At 44.7% G+C, this 22,295-nt stretch overlaps 2 pseudogenes; both read left to right on the forward strand.

Annotated features, from left to right (window-relative positions):
* The first annotated feature begins 21,787 nt into the window (after window positions 1-21,787).
* On the forward strand, window positions 21,788-21,906 carry LOC136726530 (uncharacterized; annotated as a pseudogene).
* A 215-nt stretch (window positions 21,907-22,121) lies between these two features.
* LOC136727278 (uncharacterized) lies at window positions 22,122-22,240 on the forward strand (annotated as a pseudogene).
* Window positions 22,241-22,295: the final 55 nt, after the last annotated feature.

The following is a 22,295-nucleotide window of genomic DNA, read 5'->3' on the forward strand; positions in this document are numbered from 1 at the left end:
GAAAGATAAGGTCAAGCTAGAAGGTCAGGAGGCCATAAGGTAGTTTGATTTCTCTTTGTTATTTACAATGAGAACCTTGGAGACAATGTCAAACAGAATGACCTACGTGCCTGTTCCCTAATACCATGTATAGACCTATGAACTCTGTTCGATAATGATATATGTTCTGCTTAGTTAGCCTTTAAGATAACATAGTAATGACTTTCTAGCATGTATGTATGTATGTATATATATATATATATATATATATGTATGAATGTATGTATGTCCAATTGCTTTTGACAATACAAATGAATTGAGAGGGAGAGAGAGAGAGAGAGAGACAGACAGACAGACTGACAAACAGAAAAACAGACACACACACAAACACACACACACACAGAGCCAGCCAGTCCGCCAGCCAGCCAGCCAGCCAGCCAGCTCAGCGATGACATCACGAGCCTCTCTCAGCTGACTGCTATGACATCACAGAGCACGTACATTCCGTTGCTTGCCGTCTGTCAACCACTCAGTCACTGCCAGCCAGACTGGCTGGCTGGCTGGATGTGGGGGCTGCTTGCTGCTGCTGCGTACCTTAGCAAGCTTATTTGCTTGACCGGCCTTCCTACTCCTCTGCCCACATGCCCACCTATGCCTCTACTCCAAGATACTTATACAATAGAAAAACTATGGTAATAATAATATAGCCCAAGACAAAAAATATTAATCTTTCTAGACTGTATTAAAGTTCAGCACTTCGGAAAAATAGAATTATTTTGTATTTCAATAAAACAAAAATTATTACTGGTATCCACACACCCAACCAATGTAAATGTCACGGACGGTGTTAATTAGCTCCTTAATCACCATTACTTATTATATTTATATTTCATTTCACTTTATGCAATATGGCTTGTGTATTTTGTTTGGTTCTATATTGCCATTATTTTGTGTGTTGATTATCTTTCACTTTATTGTTTAATTTGTTATTCACTTAGTATTATTTTGATTGTTTGCACGCGTGCCTTATTATTTTTGTTTCTTCTTTCTTTCACAACTCACCTGGGTCCACCTGCACTCTTCACACGCGTCCCCACTTAATCACCCTGCCCTGGGAGAGGAGAGGATTATCTGCTGTAGTCCACTTTCCAATGTGGGAGGTCTCTGCGGCTCATATCTCATTCAATTATTTATTCATTTATCCTACATCAAGTTTATTTATTTTCCCACGTTTCATTCAATCACCATCAGAAGCTCTCTGTGCTAAAAGTGGCAGCACATTTGTCTCACACACATCAAACTCGCCTTTTCCTGCTTCCCAAGCCTTATCAACTTACTCAGACCCTCGTCAACTTACTCAAACGCTCTTCAACTTTGGTTAACATTGCTCTGCATTCTAACAGCTATTCTTTCTCCTATTCTTAATTTCTTACAAGAAATGTATTCAGGTTTTTTTATCAATATGTTTTATTTATATTTATACAGATGTCACTCCATTATTCGTTTATTGAAGTCATATATGTACCTAACAAAATATTAGCCAATAGGCCATTGATCTCAATAATGATTCCCATAATCCTAGGACACCTTCTCTTTTACTCTTCCTTTCCATTCTTACTTTTCTCCTGTAAAGCATTTTATATTACTTGAGCTTACTTATTCTATAGTTGTAATCTTATACTTCTGCGGTATCTTACCCTTTTCCTACATCACTCATCTTAAAACCATGGTCTACTTTGACTTTCATTTCAGGTATTATATGCTAGGCACCAATAACCAAACATTTTCTGAAAGACTGTAACATGTCACCAGACTGTTTACATTCTCCTGCTTTCACAGGCTGTCAGGGCTGCACCAGGCTCTCTTCTAGCCTTTCGTTTCCTTGAATTTGACTTTTGACAGAGCTTGTCCATAACATGATGTTTAACAAACAAATTCTGGTTCTTCTTGTGGAGACACCATGACTATTTATGTATTACTATTATTATCCATCTGTTTATTCAATGTATATTTTGGATTACTTTTCTTATAATAGTCTTTCTTTCTGATTTCTGATGCTTGAGGTACTCTGTATAGAGCCAAAGATCCTCATGAATATGATAAATCTGTTGTTACATTTTTAAATATAATTCTAAAATGATTGCCAAAACATAGACATTTACCTTATATCACCTTCAAACTATACATATTCATAAACACACAAAGCACATACACATTGATATCTAAAGATAATTCAGATATCCGATCTGTGGCATGTTTTATTGACCCTGCAGTGTCTCAAACAGCCCTTATAACTTATTATTTAAGCTTATGATTATTTAGAATAAAATGTCAAATAATCCCACTCGATTATTTCATTATTTCACTATCTCAGTTTTCTTGATCCATTGTGAAAAAGTTCTGTTATTTCCTCCTCATCTGTAGAGGCTACATTAGCCCACTCCCCGGTCTGATATTCTCGTAGTAACTGTATCCAAATGTTGGGCGGACATTTAGCCTTCACGATGATGTGTACATCGTGCGGGTGAAGGAGGTGAATAACCATCTTTTCATCTAGAATATCCCAAAAAGTTGTGTTACCCTGGTTTGGTTTTAATTTTGGGAGGGACGCCCATATCATTTCTTTTTCTCCTGGGGAGAAGGGGACATGGGTTTTAGTCGTATAGACTATTGATTGACCTTCCTCTTTACTCTGTCTAGTTTTGACTTGCATGGGTGCAGCTGGGACCGTTTTCAGAGCGGTCAGATCTGGATACAATGTATTATTATAACCAAAATCAGTGATTGATTTATATTCCGGATTATATGGGGGAGGAGCGCTAGCAAAACCTCCTTTTTCATATTCCCATGCTTTGCGATCTAAATCATCCCAATCGGGCCTGTCGTCCTCGGAGTGATCTGTGTCGCGACGCGCTCCTAACACGGCAGCACATCGCGCACCTACACCTTCACCTTTTCTGACCACTTTTCTTGCCCTTCTAATTTGCCTTGTAGTTCTATTAATTCTATCGTATTTTTCACAACTTCTTTTCTCAATTCACATTACTGTTTATGATGATCTTCCATTTCTGTTATTTTCTTTTCTTGATTCTCACCAACCTGACACAATATCACAATTCCTTTCTCTGTCTTATCTGGTTGTTGTTGCTTCCACCAGTCCCGGTGCTCCTTCGGAGACCAGTCTTTCTCCCAACTTCCTTCCAACATTTTCTTCTCTACATTCTGTTTTTTTATTTCTCAAAAAACCAATAATGCTGGTGTCACTCACTGTGACGATTTATCTGAAATATTACATTATTATATATTATATTATGTATATATATTATAATAAAAACAAACACTCCAGTAAGGTACGGACACCCGTACATGACACTGGCTAAGGTAAGGGAACCCATAAACAACCATAAGCACCCCCGGACCTAGGACAGACTGTAACTTGCTAACTTGCTAACTTGCTAACTGTTTTGTTTGCTTCACATCGTTTGCTGCTAGTTGCATGCCAAACGAGTTCGTTCTGTCCAAAATATAAGCTTTTTTCTTCTAATAAACTCAATAAAAATACAGTGCACTAGCAACTATTTCCCTTTCAAAAGTTGTAGTCCCGTTTCAGTTAAAACAAAATGTGTTCTTCAAACAAAGAAAATACTTGTGTTTCTTTTCCCTCTTTACCTGCTCTTATCACAAAGCTTCTCAACACAATCTCAGGTGCAGGTGCACTCTGCGCTATCCTTTGCCCGAGCTTTGTCCAGGAAAACTCACTGTAGCCATCTTAGTTCAACACGGGCTCTCCTTACCTGCGAGTCACACGGGTCCAGTTCACTTTGCAAGTGAACAGTCTCTTCTCAGAAACAATAAGGAAACTTGGAAAGAAACACAATCCCAGGTCGGTGTTAAAAAAAAGTTCTTTGTTTTCATATTAAAAGAAAACATTTGTATTTTCTCTGCACACTTCACAGCTCCAATTAGCACACTCAACTAATCCCTGCCCCCCTCAGAACCGTCACTAAAGAAAGGTACTCACAGTCATTTTAAATATGACATCCTGTAGTGTTTGTTTTCAAAATATGATCTTATTATCACTTGAACCAAATAAATCCTTTGACCCACTAATACCAAATTACAGTTATGGGGGCCACAGATGTGATTTGAAAATACGATCTTCCATGTCTTTCTGTTGTGTTTTGACCTGGGGATCTGTAATTGTCCAAGTGGCTACTGCACATGTACTTATTTAATATTAAATGTGTTATTTAATTAGGCTTGGTTCTGGTGAGCATGTACAAGACGTCAGCTTTTTAAATAACTGTGTGTATTGGATCATACACATTTTAGAAATACTCTCTCAAACTTCCCGCATTGGTACCTCACCAGGGAGGTAGAAAACAGCAATAGCATTGAAAAAGTGTGATTGTAGTTCTGCTCTTCTGCAATATATTTCTACAATATCTTTAACATCTTCTTTAACATTGTTTTAAAGGCTGGGACCAATATGGTGGAATATCTCCAACACACGGACATTGAGAGACTCGACCCCTTTGTGCTGCTGCTCAGAGACCAACTCTCAGTTGTCTCTGAGTAGGCTATGGATCAACTTCCTTTCCTAATATGAAGGAGACCATGGATACAAAACCTATGAAAAACAGGTGATTATTGTTATTCTTCTCATTATAAACTACTTAATACATCTCTCCCATAAAGTACAACAGGATAGTGGTGACGTCATTCAGGATTGGATTGCCATTGGTCAAAAGCCCTCTGAGAGAAATTGTGTGGCGACACTCCACACTCTTAGAAGAAATTGTTCTGCACAGAACCATAAAGGGTTCCTCGAGTAATCGCTCTGGTGGATCCCTTTATGGTTCTATGTAGAACCCCTTCAAAGGGGTTACATGAAGAACCCCCAAACATAGCGTTCTACACAGAACCATTCGTTTTAAAATGTTATATATAGAACCCATTCAAAAGGGGGACACGTGCTATACCTGAATTTGTTTTCCAAATACAATCTTTAAAAAATGTATGAGTTCATATATACAAACACACATACACAACGTAGAAATCGCACTACTAGTGAAGTAACTTCATTTACATTATATGCCACAACTCCTCAATTTGGAACGCAAAAACAAGACATCTGATGTAAAAGTGTAAACTAATTACGAACAGCACTTTTGATTTTTATCTTCAATTCAGGGGCTACTTATTCGAACAGTAAACTGTATTCTCTCTTCAGAGTGACTGGAATGTTTTTGCCTACATTCAACTTAAATATGAAAGTTTCCAAAAACGGCATAGTTTTCTTTAAGGCTATTCAATGCCAAACACAAAATTCTCTCTGCTTTCAGTGCTTGTCCTTCAGCACAATTACACAGGTTCATGATGTTCTCATTTCAATACATTGTTTTCTTATTTAAACTATTTGACTTTGAGCTTACATTGAGAATAAAATCACTTTTGCAAGTAAAACCTGGCCAAGAAAGGAAGCAGCACTACAATAAAACAATACACAGAATACAAAGCAGTTCCTTCAAAAGTGAAAGTGATAAAGAGTGATGTCTGTCAGTAAATTACGTTGAGATACATATTGGTTATTTTGAATTAGGAGTCCAACTTCAATAACTTCTATTAACAAGCCAAAATACAGATCAGAATTACGGGTAATTGAAAATAATATGTAGCGCCTAGGTAAGCTTGGATGTGTTCAGAGAAACACTAAAAACGGACCTTCCTCACACCCGTCTTGTTGAGGTGGACGTGGTCATACAGGTGATGTGGCTGGATGTCTCAGTGGTGTGCCAGGTGGACGTTGGGGAGGAGGGCACATCTTCGGGATACTTCTGCGTTGATGGCCTGGATGATGTGCAGGGGCACGTCTGTGCGGGGCAGCAGTGTGGAGATGGTGATTTTGGCAGTTTGGAATTCCTCTGTGGCTTTCTTTGCCACCTGTCTCAGGGCTGAGGCCACATCGCCCCTGCGGGCACTCAGGTCGTTAGTGCCGGTGTGGATGAGGATGTGTTTGACCTGGCACAGCCTCCTCTTGGAGAGCAGCTCCAGGGCTCTCTGTGCTGTCGGGCACCAAAGCTTTTTCACTTTTCGCCCAGGGAAGAGGCGCCTCTCATCCAGGAACTTCCCATTGGAGTCGCTCAGAATGACCACCTCTGTGTTGACCTGCCACTCCGGGTTTTGCGTCGGGAGTGGTGGGGGCAGCGGGTGTGTTTTAGGGGAGTGGCGTTTCAGGGGTTTGTGTATTAGTGGCAGGTCTGGTGATAGTGGGGGTGTCAGGAGTGGTGGGGAGTGTGGGTGGATCAGTGGGTGCGTCAGTGGGTGCGTCAGGGGTTGTAGGTGTTGTGGGGTCAGTGCAGTGCAGTCTCTGTGTTCCTCTCTTAGCTTCTCCAGCTGGCTCTGCAGGCTCCTCAGCTGGCTGTGCTGGGGTGTCCTGGTCAGCTCCTCCCTCGCTCTGTGCAGCTCCGTCCTCAGGGTTTGGCTCTGCTCCTCCTGGTCTCTCACTGCTGCTCTCAGCTCATGGATCTCAGCCTTGTGGTGCATCTTTAGTCCCTGAACTCCGCAAACTTCAGCTCCAGCACTGATAGGCATTCCTTTAGTGTTTTAATGTTGCTGGAGAGTTTTGGGGAGACAGGGGGGCAGTCTGTGGGAGATGGGGCACTGTCTGGCTCCGTGTGGCTGGGGGCAGACTGCAGGGTGGCCGGCTCTGGCTCGTGTTTCTCTACCTCAGTCTCCTGCTTTGAGGTGTGGAAGCCGAGAGCTAATTGGTCCAGGCTGCTCTCGTTGTCCTGCACCATGATGGTCCCGTTGTGGTATACATTAAAAGTGAGCATCACACTGTCTGTGTCTTTCTCTACCAGCACTGAGATCTGCCTGCCTCTGCTAATGCCCCTCTTGTTGTTATTGGCGTATGTCTGGCACAGGGTTTTGTGAAAGGCGGTGTAGAACAGTAGATTGTTCTTGACCCTGTTTTCTCCTTTACCGGTGTAGTCTAGGATGAGGGTCTCAGGAGATGCTCTCATCACAGCTTGTTTGTAGTCCTTCTTAGCCTGTGCAGAACGAATGTCTTCAGGGTATCGGATTTCAAAAGGCAGCTCTGCAGTCAGACTGCTGTTCGATAGATTTGTATCAGTCTCAGTGGCAGTTGGGCTCTCTCCTACTGTCACTCTATTCAAATTGGAGCTCTGCATTTTCATTGGCTGAGTCAACTACTGAGAATGCTTATTTATTTTATTAATACATATTTTTTTGTTTAATTATTTGTCTCTATAGGTGAAAGGTCTTACCTCCAATTCTTGTCTTCAGCTTTTCTTTTCTGACTTTTCTTCCTGAACTGTCTCTCTGCTTTCTTCTTTTTGTGTTTCTCTTAAAATTATTATTTTTTGAATACTTTTTCTTCTGAATTTCTATTCCATGTCTTCTGTGTATGTTTATAGTGCTATATATTCATTTGTAAATGACAAATTAAATCCGCTTATGTATAAAAACAAATGTTTTTTAGGAGCTCATATTCCTCTCTCTCTCTCTCTCTCTCTCTCTCTCTCTCTCTCTCTTTCTCTCTCTCCCTCTCAATTCAATTCATTTGTATTGTCAAAGCAATTGGACATACATACATATACATACATACATACATACATACATACATACATACATCTACACGGAAAATAAATAATAGAATTATGAATCACAATAAGATGTAATGAAGTTCAGAAAATGAAAATGTAAAAAAATGTGATCTTTAATACATACAAATAAAGAAAATAGGTTTACTATTTCCAGATTCCTTTTTTGAAATACAATGACATGCATAACAAACAAGTATTTACATTATATTTACAGCCGGTGCTCGTGTGTCACTGTGTCCCTCAGGCTGTGGTAGGCGCTGACATATTGGGCAGCCAGGGTGGCTGTGTGTCCCTCCCCCAGGAGGACTGGCGTTTTTCTTTTTTCTCAGTTTTGTCACAGGTTGGGTGGGCATCCATTATGTTGTTACAGAATTTGTCCCTTATTTTGGGCTAAAGCTTTCCGTGGAGGGGAACGTGGATCAGTTTGTACCATTTTTGGGAGAATCTGCCTTGTTGGGGCGGAGCTGTGACCAGGTGAACAGCAGATCGGGCATAGGTGGGCATGTGGGCAGAGGAGTTGGAAGGCCGGTCAAGCAAATAAGCTTGCTAAGGTACGCAGCAGCAGCAAGCATCCCCCACATCCAGCCAGCCAGCCAGTCTGGCTGGCGGTGACTGAGTGGTTGTCAGACGGCAAGCAACGGAATGTACGTGCTCTGTGATGTCATAGCAGTCAGCTGAGAGAGGCTCGTGATGTCATCGCTGAGCTGGCTGGCTGGCTGGCTCTGTGTGTGTGTGTGTATGTCTGTGTGTGTGTGTGTGTGTCTGTTTGTCTGTTTTTCAGTCTGTCTGTCTCTCTCTCTCTCTCTCTCTCTCTCTCTCCCTCTCAATTCAATTCATTTGTATTGTCAAAGCAATTGGACATACATACATGCATACATGCTAGAAAGTCATTACTATGTTATCTTAAAGGCTAACTAAGCAGAACATATATCATTATAGAACAGAGTCCATAGGTCTACACATGGTTTTAGGGAACAGGCACGTAGGTCATACCGTTTGACATTGTTTCCAAGGTTCTCATCGTAAATAACAAACAGAAATCAAACTAGCTTCTGGCCTGACCTTCTAGCTTGACTCTATCTTTCCGCCTTATATACTTGGTGAATAATTGAGGAAGTAGCACCAAGTGACCACATTAGGCTGCCTGAGGGTTTCTGGGGAGTGTAGTTGTCTAGGGTCGGTTTTCTTCCCTAGAGTGCAGACCTTGCAGCAGACCTGGCCTGACATGTCTGCCATGTATGACCCTGCCCCTTGGTTTGTCCCACATCCTCCCCCCCAGCTGCGACCCCATAGGTCGAGCGACAGCCGCAAAAAAGCATGCACCCGGGACAGCCCATCAACATTCCCCATGGCCTTCCCTGGCCTGTGCTGCAGGGTGAAATGAAAATGTTGGAGACTCAAAAACCACCTCATCACACGGGCATTCCTGTCTTTCGAACGATGCATCCAAGTGAGGGGGGCATGGTCAGTGATCAGGGTGAAGTGCCTGCCCAACAAATAGTATCGAAGACTGTCCAAAGCCCACTTCACTGCCAAACATTCTTTTTCAACTACCAAATAATTTATTTCATTGGATTCCAACTTTCTGCTAAGGAACAACACCGGGTGTTCGTGATCACCCATTCTTTGGGACGAAACCACTCCGATCCCCACCTCAGAGGCGTCCGTCTGGACTATAAATTCTTTCTGAAAGTCAGGTACCATTAAAACGGGGTTGCGGCAGAGCGCCTCCTGTAGGCTCCGGAAAGCCCGGTTTGCTGTATCACCCCATCTAACCATATTGGGTTCTGTAGCCTTAGTCATATCAGTCAGAGGGGCCGCTAAGGTAGCATAGTTGGGAATAAACCTCCGGTAATACCCAGTTAACCCTAAAAATGCCCTAACCTGCTTTTTATTGACAGGCCTAGGCCAAGAGTTTATGGCTTCAACCTTGGATATTTGGGGTTTCACCATACCCCTCCCTACTTTATAGCCCAAGTATTTGGCCTCTTCCAACCCCAAATTGCATTTGGTTGGATTAGCCATCAGGCCTGCTGCATGTATTGAATCCAATACCGCTTGGAGCTGAGACAAATGTGATTCCCAATCTGGACTGTGAATGACCACATCATCTAAATATGCTGCCGCATACGTCCTGTGTGGTCTAAGTATGTGGTCCATCAACCTTTGAAAGGTGGCAGGAGCACCATGCAGGCCAAAGGGCATCACTGTGTAGTGAAACAGACCATCTGGGGTTGCAAAGGCTGTTTTTTCTTTGGCACCCGGGGTCAAGGGAATCTGCCAGTAGCCCTTGGCTAAGTCAATAGTTGAAATATAGCGAGCATTCCCAATATTCTCTAACAATTCATCTACTCGGGGCATTGGGTATGCATCAAACTTTGAAATTTCATTAACCTTTCTAAAATCATTACAGAATCTCCAGGAGCCATCAGGTTTGGAAACCATGACTATAGGGCTGGACCACTCACTGTGGGATTCTTCAATAACCCCTGCCTCCAGCATTTCCTTAACCTCATTTCTAATAGTGTTCCTGCGAGCTTCTGGTACCCTGTAAGGCCTCATATTTACCTTCTTTCCTGGGAGAGACACAATGTTGTGAGAGACTAAATGGGTACGCCCCGGTATGCCTGAGAAAACTTCCCTATTACGTATTATCAAGTCGTTCACCTCCTTCAACTGGTCAGGTGACAAGGCAGCTGCAATATTCACCTTCGGTGTCCCTAGTGGCTGAGGGGGGTAAGTCAACATCAACACTTCCCTGTCCTTCCAGGCTTTTATTAAGTTGACATGATATATTTGTTCTGGGGGTCGGCGGCCGGGTTGCTGAACCTTATAGTTCACTTCCCGTATTCGCTCTATAATCTCATAAGGTCCCATCCACGTAGCCAGAAATTTACATTCTACAGTGGGAACCAACACCAACACCCTATCACCAGGCTGGAACACCCTCAGTGTAGCCTGACGTTTATAGGCGAATTGTTGGTGTTCCTGTGCCTGCCTTAGGTGCTCTCTCACAATGGGAGTGACTGTGGCTATTCTCTCTTGCATAGCATTGATGTGCTCGACTACACTCCGGAAAGGAGTGGACTCGTGTTCCCACGTTTCACGGGCTATGTCTAATATCCCCCTGGGGTGCCTCCCATATAACAGTTCAAAAGGCGAAAAGCCCAGGGAAGCCTGTGGGACTTCCCTAATGGCAGACATCAAGTAGGGCAGCATGAATTCCCAATTTTTCCCATCCTTATCGATTACCTTCCTTAGCATGGACTTCAGGGTCCTATTAAATCTCTCAACCAACCCATCTGTTTGTGGGTGGTAGACTGATGTTCTCAACTGCTTAACCTGCAACAATTTACACAGATCGGTCATAACCTTAGACATAAAGGGTGTGCCCTGATCTGTTAATATCTCCCTCGGTATCCCCACCCTACTACACATCAACATTAGCTCTTTTGCAATACCTTTTGAAGCCATGGTCCGCAGTGGAATGGCTTCTGGGTACCTGGTGGCATAATCCAAAATAACCAGTATATACTGATGCCCTCTGGCTGATTTCGGGAGAGGTCCCACCACATCCATAGCTATCCTAGCAAAGGGGGTCTCTATGATGGGCAAAGGGACCAGTGGGCTTCTGAAGGCTGGTTTAGGAGCATGTAGTTGACATTCAGGACATGAGCTACAATGTTCTGTCACGTCTGCATGTACGCCTGGCCAGTAAAACCTCCTCAGGAGTCTATCCTTGGTTTTGTCCATCCCCAGATGTCCCCCCAGGATATGCCCATGTGCCAGATTGAGAACTGTTCGTCTGAATGGGGTGGGAACTAGCAATTGCTCCACAATGTCCACCCCTATCTTATTTACACGGTACAATAGGTCATTTTTTACCATAAAATAAGGATAAGCTGTTGGCGGGTCTGCAGTAGTCATAGGGGTCCCATTTACTACCTTCACATTTTCTTTAGCATAGTGTAGAGTGAGATCTCGCACCTGTGCGCTGCCAAAATCAGTGGGGAGTCCCTCTAACACTGACACTTCTACATTGTCAGCTTCAGGGGTCTCTATGAATGGATTCTCACCCACCCTGCTAGTGCTGGGTTCCTCACCCTCCATAGGGTCATCTACGTCACTACATTCCACCCCTATGTTTTCAGTTTAATTTTCCCCAACCAAAACCTTCACTGTCGACTCAACTGGAACCAGGTCTACTTTTAGCTCTAGTTGTGGGATCGAGGCAACTTCTGGCTTACAGTTTTCAGTGTGCATTTCCAATTTACTATGTTTTCTATCTAGTTTTCCAAAATTAGGAAAATATCGTCCCAGTATCACATCATATGGCATGTTGGGTACCACACCGACTTCGTAATCTAGTTTCCCGGCCTCTGTCTGTATGTTTACAAGGGCTGTGGGATAGGGGCGTGTGTCACCATGTGTGCATGTGATACTGAGCTCCTGATGTCTATCCAGCTTGTTGGTCGCTACTAATTTTTCTGTGACCAGTGTAACCATACTGCCAGAGTCGAGTAGAGCAGCCACTTCTTTCTCATCGACTATCACTGTACACATGTGTTTTGGATTAGGTACTCCGCCTATGAAAACATCCGTCCCAACAGGGCAGGCATAAAATACCGGTTTCTCTTTCCCCATATCACACACATTACATTGCATTGGTTCCTCTCTACCTGGGCAGTGGGCCGCAATATGTCCTACTTTGTCACAATTGTAGCAGACAATTGGTTGTGATGGTGACCCCCTATAACCCTTAGTCTCGGCTTTAGGCCCCACCTTTGCCCCCCCCAGTCTTGCTCTTTTCTTCCAATCCAGCGCGTCATGTTTCCCAGAGTACTTTGGAACCATCTTACCCGGTCCGCTGGTTCGTCATGGCCTGGGGAACGAGTTTTTAACCTCCGGTACATGCTCTGCTGCTCCGGCTGTATAGAACCGCTCTACAATGGCCACCAAGGTGTCAGCGGACAGCACCTCATTCTGGCCAACCCAGCGTCGAACGTCCTTGGGCAAACAGCGTTGGTAGTTGTCAAGGACTATGGCCTCCACCACCTCGGCTGATGAATGGACCTCTGGCTGTAGCCATTTCCTGGCCAGATGGATCAGATCAAACATCTGCGTTCGGATTGGTTGTCCTGGTTGGTAGGCCCACTGCTGAAACCGATGTGCCCTCACTGCGGTGGTCACGCCCAATCGGGTCATTATCTCCGCTTTCAATTTATCATAGTCCTGGGCGTCCTTCAGCTCCAGATCAAAGTACGCTTTCTGTGCATCCCCTGCCAGATAAGGTGCCACAAGCCCTGCCCAGGAATCTTTTGGCCATCCCTCTCTCTGCTGTCCTCTCAAAGGTCATAAGGAAGGCCTCAACATCGTCCTGTTTTGTCATTTTCTGCAGAAAGTGATTGGTGCGGGGAGTGGAATGGGTTGCAGCCCCCTGTGGCCCAATCCTGGTTGCAAGTGCTTCAACACTCTCTTTCAGCTCTTTAGTCACCTTTTCCTGCTCTTCTCTAAACATTTTATTTGTATCATGCTGGACCTGCAGTGCTTCCTGATGCATCCGCATAGCATCCTGGTGAGCCACCTGCTGCACCCTGGTCGCTTCCTGTTGGGCTATTACAGCCTGTAGTTGTTTTTTTTTTGGATAAAAAAATTCACTCAGCCAGTCTGGGTTTCATGAGGTGCTGCCCGCATTCTACACCAAATGTGACAAAACGCCTTGGCTGTACACATGTGCGGGTCTTCTCTGTGATCTTCTTAGGAGTAAAAACCAGTCATGACCCAGGGAGGAGGTTGCAAATACAGGGCTGTGCCTGTATGTTTACTTCAAACAAAACAAATCTGAAAACAAAACCTAACTCACACTGGAGTTGTAACTAATCTTACATAATCATTCTATTTTAAACAAAGTCTGGAATAAATAAGTCTTGGCTTTCTCCTTATGAGCTACCTCTGTTTTCCAGATAACTCACCCTATTGTCTCTCACTTCTCTCTCTCTCAGGCCCGCCTTATATACCTGGTGAATAATTGAGGAAGTAACACCAAGTGACCACATTAGGTGCTAGAATGGCTGCCTGAGGGTTTCTGGGGAGTGTAGTTGCCTAGGGTCGGTATTCTACCCTAGAGTACACACCTTGCAGCAGACCTGGCCTGACATATCTGCCATGTATGACCCTGCCCCTTGGTTTGTCACAATACATACATACATACATATACACGGAAAATAAATAATAGAATTATGAATCACAATAAGATGTAATGAAGTACAGAAAAAGAAAATGTAATAAAATGTGATCTTTAATACATACAAATAAAGAAAATAGGTATACCATTTCCAGATTCCTTTTTTGAAATACAATGACATGCATTACAAACGAGTATTTACATTATATTTACAGCCGGTGCTCGTGTGTCACTGTGTCCCTCAGGCTGTGGTTGGCGCTGACATATTGGGCAGAATGTGTCCCTTATTTTGGGCTAAAGCTTTCTGTGGAGGGGAACGTGGGTGAGTTTGTACCATTCTTGGGGGGCTCTGCCTTGTTGGGGCGGAGCTGTGATCCAGGTGAACAGCAGATCGGGCATAGGTGGGCATGTGGGCAGAGGAGTAGGAAGGCCGGTCAAGCAAATAAGCTTGCTAAGGTACGCAGCAGCAGCAAGCAGCCCCCCCATCCAGCCAGCCAGCCAGTCTGGCTGGCAGTGACTGAGTGGTTGACAGACGGCAAGCAACGGAATGTACGTGCTCTGTGATGTCATAGCAGTCAGCTGAGAGAGGCTCGTGATGTCATGGCTGAGCTGGCTGGCTGTCTGGCTGGCTGGCTCTGTGTGTGTGTGTGTGTGTGTGTGTGTGTGTGTGTGTGTGTGCGTGTGTCTGTCTGTCTGTCAATTCATTTCAATTCAATTCAAAGGTGCTTTATTGGCATGATCTATCACAATATTGCCAAAGCAGATACAAATGTTCTATCAATCAAGACAAAACATTGCAATACAAGATTCAGTGGAACAAATATAGTACACATTGAAATAAAATTAAGTAGGATATAAACCATATTTGTTGTTTGTATCAAAATTTGTGTCATGACATCAGAAAAATCACTGTTTTTATTTTGTTTTGCAAATGGAGTGCCACAGGCTGGTGTCTACACACTGTCTCGCAGGCTGTGGCAGGTGGATACATATTGCGCTGCTAAGAAGGCAGTGCGCTCCTCCTCTCCCAGCAGGACGGGGAGTTTGCAGCAATCGGGGATCATGCTGAACTCAGGGATATGCATTTTTAATATTTTAAAGTATGTCTCCCTGATTTTTGTGTATTTAGGGCAGGACAGCAGGAAATGCGCCTGTGTTTCGACCTCCCCTAGGTCACACTGGCTGCACAGCCGCTCTTCTCTGGCAACCCAGAATTTTCTGTAGCGGCCTTTTTCAATGGCGAGGCTGTGGTCACTGAGCCTGTATTTAGTTAGATTTTGTCTCTCTTTTATATTTTGGATTTTTAAGTATTCAGCCAATGTAATGTTTCTATTCAGGGCCCGGTAGCATTCCAATTTGTTTTGTAATTCTAATTCGTGTCTCTAATCTTTTGTGTATTTGCTTTTCAGGTACATGTCAATTTTCCCAATTGTTGTTGTTTTGCTCATTGTGTGTTCGGGCTCTGTGAGCCTCAGAGCCGTGGGGGCGTTTCTGTGTACGTGTAAGATGTTTTTATTAAATTCTAGGTGGAATATTTCCATGGGGCTTTTGTCCCAATTGCTGTTATTGAGGTTCATGAGGGGACCCCACACTTCGCTCCCATATAGCAGGATTGGTTGGATGATGGAGTTTAATATTTTAATCCAAATAGTTATTGGTATTGTTGTTTTCCCAAATTGTGTCTTTATGGCATAAAATGCCCGGCGTGCCTTGTCTTTTAATGCGTTTATAGCCAGGCTGAAGCTCCCTGACGCACTGATGGTCAGGCCAAGGTAGTTGTATCTGGTGCAGTGCTCTAATCCAGTGCTGCCCAGAGTGAAGCGGTACCTGTTTCCCTGAGATGGGGCTTTTTTCTGGAAAACCATAACTCTGGTCTTGTCCAGATTGACTGCCAGGGCCCATTTCTGACAGTACTGCTCTAGCAGCGCCAGGTTCTGCTGAAGCCCCTGCTCTGTGGGCGACAGCAGCACCAGGTCGTCTGCATAGAGCAGGAACTTGATCTCTGTGTCATGGAGAGTTAGGCTGCGGGCGTCAGACTGCTCCAACACTGTGGCCAACTCGATGATGTAGATGTTGAACAGTGTTGGACTCAGACTGCAGCCCTGTCTCACTCCCCGCCCCTGAGTGAAGAACTCTGTTCTTGAGTTGCCAATTTGAACTCCGCATTTGTTTTCAGAATACATTGATTTAATGATGTCATAAACTTTACCCCCTACACCACTCTGTAGAAGTTTATAAAATAATCCCTTGTGCCAGATTGAGTCAAATGCCTTTCTAAAGTCTACAAAACAGGCAAATATTTTTCCTTTATTGTTTTGGGTATATTTATTTATGAGGGTGTGTAGAGTGTAAATATGATCGGTTGTGCTGTGTTTTGGTAGGAAGCCAATCTGACTCTTATTCAGGACACTGTGCTTGGTAAGGAAGGCCAGTATCTGGGCGTTGATGATACTGCAGAACACCTTCCCCAGGTTACTGCTCACACAGCTGCCCCAGTAGTTATTGGGGTCTAATTTGTCTCCACTTTTAAAAATCGGGGTGATCAATCCTTGATTCCCGACCTCAGGGAAACACCCGGCTCTCAGCACCAGGTTAAAGAGTTTGAGCAGAGCCTCCTGCAGCTGCGGGCTGCTGTGCTTCAGCATCTCAGGGCTGATGCTGTCGGGGCCGCTGGCTTTCCTGGGTTTGAGGATTTTGAGTTGATGTTTTAGTTCCTGTATTGTAAATGGGTTATCTAAGGGATTTTGGTTATTCTTAATGATTTCTTCCAATTTATTTAGGTTTTTTAATATTTTAACCTGTTCTGGCTTTGGATTGTTTTCAACATTTTGGTAAAGTTTTTCAAAGTGTGTTTTCCAGATTTCTCCATTTTGAATTGGTATTTCATTTTTTGTTTTTGGGGTATTTATTCTGCCCATATAGTGGTCTTTTTTCTTACTGAGGAGTTGCTTGTAGTGCCGCAGGGCCTGGCAGTAGCTGAGGCGAGCCTCCTGGTTGTCGGGCTCTCTGTGTTTAGTGTTGGAGAGATGTCTCAGGTGTTTCCTAGAAGTTTCACACTCCTGGTCACACCACTGTTCTTTTTTTCTTTTAGACGATTTCATATTTTGGTTTTTAATTGTTTTAATGTTTGATTTTAAAGCCAGTCTCTCAAATATTTCATTCAGTGTTTTGGTGGCTGAGTTTATTCCGTTTTGGTTTATTTGATAGTGTGAGGATTGATATCTGTCTAACATGTTTTCAATCTCATCACTATTCAGGGCTCTTGTGTAGTTCTCTGTGCTGGGCTCTGACCATCTCTAACTGGGTGGCAGGGAGACCAGTTTTGTGGGAAGTTTGGCTCTGACTTGTGGCTGCGCTGATCTTTTTAGGTAAAGTGTTATTTGGCTGTGGTCTGATAGTGGAGATTGTTGTCTGACTATAAACGCATTGTTGGCTTGTGGGTCCAGGTCAGTTATGGCGTAGTCCACCACACTGCTGCCCAGAGCCGAGCAGTATGTGAATCTCCCCAGAGAGTACCCCCTGGTCCTGCCATTGATGATATATAGACCCAGGCTTTTACATAGGCGCACTACCTGCTTCCTGCTCTTGTTTACCACGCTGTCGTGGCTGTGTCAGTGTGGAGGTGTGTGTGTGGCACAGCGGGGAGTCTCCGAACAGGTGTGTGTTCCCCTCTGTATTGATGTAGTCCATCTCTCTGCCAGTCCTGGCATTGAGATCGCCACACAGCAGTACAGAGCCCAGGGTCTGGAAGTGGCAGATTTCGTTTTGAAGCTCATGAAAGCCTTCCTCATTATAGTAGGGGGAGTCTGCGGGTGGCATATAAATTGCACATAGGTATATATCTGTGTTATTTTGTAGGGTGTCTTTTCTGATTTTCATCCACAGGTGTGTGTCTCCTCTCTGTACTGGGCATAGGGCTGCTCGGAGCTCCTCCCTGTACCACACGATAATCCCCCACGAGGCCCTGCCACACCTGACTTTGGGTTTTTTATAGGAGGGCACAATCAGCTCCCTGTATCCATTGTATCCATCCAGTGTATAGACATATCTGCACAGCACCAAGTCTCTACAAGAATGAAAACATCTGAACTATTTACAGTGTTGATCAGTTCAGGGCCTGTGCTCTTCATTCCAAAAGTTGAGGAGCGTAAACCCTGCATATTCCAACTGCTTATTTTAAAGGACATGTTAATATATTTTATTATACTTGTCTCTTCTACATAAGAAAGTTTAATTTGTGGTCTACAACTGATATTATATTACTATTAATAATTATATATGGATATACATAATAATCACTCACAGATTTTATCTTTGCATCAAAATATCAGAATAATTAAATCACATTTTTTCTTACTCTCCATCTCCACAACCATATATATGTGTGTTGAGGCTCAGTTAACTCAGCAGTGTGGTACAGATGACACTGAGGAGTTGCCTTATCTGGGCCAGCTGGGCAGCATCGGGCCTCCAGGCTCTGGAAGCCGCTGCTGCGTGGCTGTGTGGCTGTGCTGGTCCCCGGCTGTCCGCTCTGCTGTGCTGGACGGGCCCTCTGGGGATGGGGGGGTGGGGAATGGGGCCGCGGGGTCTCAGGGGCTGGGGCTGGGGTGGAGCCGGTGGCTGGGGATGTGGCCGGGGGCTGGGGGGTTTGCTCCTGGTCTCGAGGTGGGGGTGTGTGGGGTTTCGGCCCAGGGTTGTGTCCTTGAGGACCTTTGAGATGATCCTCACACCCGTCTTGTTGAGGTGGACGTGGTCATACAGGTGATGTGGCTGGATGTCTCAGTGGTGTGCCAGGTGGACGTTGGGGAGGAGGGCACATCTTCGGGACACTTCTGCGTTGATGGCCTGGATGATGTGCAGGGGCACGTCTGTGCGGGGCAGCAGTGTGGAGATGGAAATTTTGGCAGTTGGGAATTCCTCTGTGGCTTTCGTTGCTACCTGTCTCAGGGCTGAGGCCACATCGCCCCTGCGGGCACTCAGGTCGTTAGTGCCGGTGTGGATGAGGATGTGTTTGACTTGGCAAAGCCTCCTCTTGGAGAGCAGCTCCAGGGCTCTCTGTGCTGTGGAGCACCAAAGCTTTTTCACTTTTCGCCCAGGGAAGAGGCGCCTCTCAACCAGGAACTTCCCATTGGATTCGCTCAGAATGACCACCTCTGCGTTGACCTGCCACTCCGGGTTTGCGTCGGGAGTGGTGGGGGCAGCGGGTGTGTTTTGGGGGAGTGGCGTTTCAGGGGGTTGTGTATTAGTGGCAGGTCTGGTGATAGTGGGTGTGTCAGGAGTGGTGGGGAGTGTGGGTGGATCAGTGGGTGCGTCAGGGGTTGGAGGTGTTGTGGGGTCAGTGCAGTGCAGTCTCTGTGCTCCAGTGATGTGTAGCTCCTCTCTTAGCTCCTCCAGCTGGCTCTGCAGGCTCCTTAGCTGGCTGTGCTGGGGTGTCCTGGTCAGCTCCTCCCTCGCTCTGCGCAGCTCCGTCCTCAGGGTTTGGCTCTGCTCCTCCAGGTCTCTCACTGCTGCTCTCAGCTCATGGATCTCAGCCTTGTGCTGCATCTTTAGTCTGTGCATCTCATCCCGGAGCTGATCGCACAAGGAGGTCTGGGCCAGGGTGCTCAAGGTCTGCTCCCTGAACTCCGCAAACTCCAGCTCCAGCACTGATAGGCATTCCTTTAGTGTTTTAATGTTGCTGGAGAGTTTTGGGGAGACAGGGGGGCAGTCTGTGGGAGATGGGGCACTGTCTGGCTCCGTGTGGCTGGGGGCAGACTGCAGGGTGGCCGGCTCTGGCTCTTGTTTCTCTACCTCAGTCTGCTGCTTTGAGGTGTGGAAGCCGAGAGCTAATTGGTCCAGGCTGCTCTCGCTGCCCTGCACCATGATGGTCCCGTTGTGGTATACATTAAAAGTGAGCATCACACTGTCTGTGTCTTTCTCTACCAGCACTGAGATCTGCCTGCCTCTGCTAATGCCACTCTTGTTGTTATTGGGGTATGTCTGGCACAGGGTTTTGTGAAAGGCGCTGTAGAACAGTAGATTGTTCTTGACCCTGTTTTCTCCTTTACCGGTGTAGTCTAGGATGAGGGTCTCAGGAGATGCTCTCATCACAGCTTGTTTGTAGTCCTTCTTAGCCTGTGCAGAGCGAATGTCTTCAGGGTATCGGATTTCAAAGGGCAGCTCTGCAGTCAGACTGCTGTTCGATAGATTTGTATCAGTCTCAGTGGCAGTTGGGCTCTCTCCTACTGTCACTCTATTCAAATCGGAGCTCTGCATTTACATTGGCTGAGTCAACTACTGAGAATGCTTATTTATTTTATTAATACATATTTTTTTGTTTAATTATTTGTCTCTTACCTCCAATTCTTGTCTTCAGCTTTTCTTTTCTGACTTTTCTTCCTGAACTGTCCCTCTGCTTTCTTCTTTTTGTGTTTCTCTTAAAATTATTATTTTTTGAATACTTTTTCTTCTGAATTTCTATTCCATGTCTTCTGTGTATGTTTATAGTGCTATATATTCATTTGTAAATCACAAATTAAATCCGCTTATGTATAAAAACAAATGTTTTTTAGGAGCTCATATTCCTCCCTCTCTCTCTCTCTCTCTCTCTCTCTCTCTCTCAATTCATTTCATTTGTATTGTCAAAGCAATTGGACATACATACACATACATACATATACACTCACCTAAAGGATTATTAGGAACACCTGTTCAATTTCACATTAATGCAATGATCTAATCAACCAATCACATGGCAGTTGCTTCAATGCATTTAGGGGTGTGGTCCTGGTCAAGACAATCTCCTGAACTCCAAACTGAATGTCTGAATGGGAATGAAAGGTGATTTAAGCAATTTTGAGCGTGGCATGGTTGTTGGTGCCAGACGGGCCGGTCTGAGTATTTCACAATCTGCTCAGTTACTGGGATTTTCACGCACAACCATTTCTAGGGTTTACAAAGAATGGTGTGAAAAGGGAAAAACATCCAGTATGCGGCAGTCCTGTGGGCGAAAATGCCTTGTTGATGCTAGAGCTCAGAGGAGAATGGGCCGACTCGATTCAAGCTGATAGAAGAGCAACTTTGACTGAAATAACCACTCGCTACAACCGAGGTATGCAGCAAAGCATTTGTGATGCCACAACACGTACAACCTTGAGGCGGATGGGCTACAACAGCAGAAGACCCCACTGGGTACCACTCATCTCCACTACAAATAGGAAAAAGAGGTGAGACATTCAGATGGTAGAGTCAGAATTTGGCGTAAACAGAATGAGAACATGGATCCATCATGTCTTGTTACCACTGTGCAGGCTGGTGGTGGTGGTGTAATGGTGTGGGGGATGTCTTCTTGGCACACTTTAGGCCCCTTAGTGCCAATTGGGCATCGTTTAAATGCTACGGCCTACCTGAGCATTGTTTCTGACCATGTCCATCCCTTTTTGACCACCATGTACCCATCCTCTGATGGCTACTTCCAGCAGGATAATGCACCATGTCACAAAGGTCGAATCATTTCAAATTGGTTTCTCGAACATGACAATGAGTTCACTGTACTAAACTGGCCCCCACAGTCACCAGATCTCAACCCAATAGAGCATCTTTGGGATGTGGTGGAACGGGAGCTTCGTGCCCTGGATGTGCATCCCACAAATCTCCATCAACTGCAAGATGCTATCCTATCAATATGGGCCAACATTTCTAAAGAATGCTTTCAGCACCTTGTTGAATCAATGCCACGTAGAATTAAAGCAGTTCTGAAGGCGAAAGGGGGTCAAACACAGTATTAGTATGGTGTTCCTAATAATCCTTTAGGTGAGTTCATCGTAGCTCTTAATACTCTCTTTCTGTCTGGAGGAGATATAATTGAAGTATTGTACACGTACCCGGCTACTTTCAACACCCTTTTTGCTGCACTGATATTTTTCCCTCCATTTTTTTTTTTTTTTTTTTTTTTTTTGCTGGAAGTTCCGTCAATACCCACCAGCCTTTAAGAGACATCATGCAGCCAGGCCTCTTGGCTTGCGGACACAAAGTCCTGAATGCGCCCGATCTCGTCAGATCTCGGAAGCTAAACGGGGCAGGGCCTGGTCAGTACTTGGATGGGTGACCTCCTGGAAATACCAGGTGCAGCAAGCTTTTTCGTCTCCTGGGTAACTTCATCGTAGCTCTTAGTACTCTCTTTCAGTATGGAGGAGATATTAATGAAGAATTCTACACGTACCCGGCTACTTTCAACACCCTTTGCTGCACTGATATTTTTCCCTCCATTTTTCTTTTTTCTTTTTTATTTTGCTGGAAGTTCCGTCAATACCCTCCAGCCTTTAAGAGACATCATGCAGCCAGGCCTCTTGGCTTGAGGCCACACCGTCCTGAACGCGCCCGATCTCGTCAGATCTCGGAAGCAAAACGGGGCAGGTCCTGGTCAGTACTTTGATGGGAGACCTCCTAGAAATACCAGGTGCTGCAAGCTTTTTACGTCTCCTGGGTAACTTCATCGTAGCTCTTAATACTCTCTTTCAGTCTGC

This window comes from Amia ocellicauda, unplaced genomic scaffold, assembly GCF_036373705.1.
Source record: "Amia ocellicauda isolate fAmiCal2 unplaced genomic scaffold, fAmiCal2.hap1 HAP1_SCAFFOLD_26, whole genome shotgun sequence".
NCBI classification, from domain to species: Eukaryota; Metazoa; Chordata; class Actinopteri; order Amiiformes; family Amiidae; genus Amia; species Amia ocellicauda.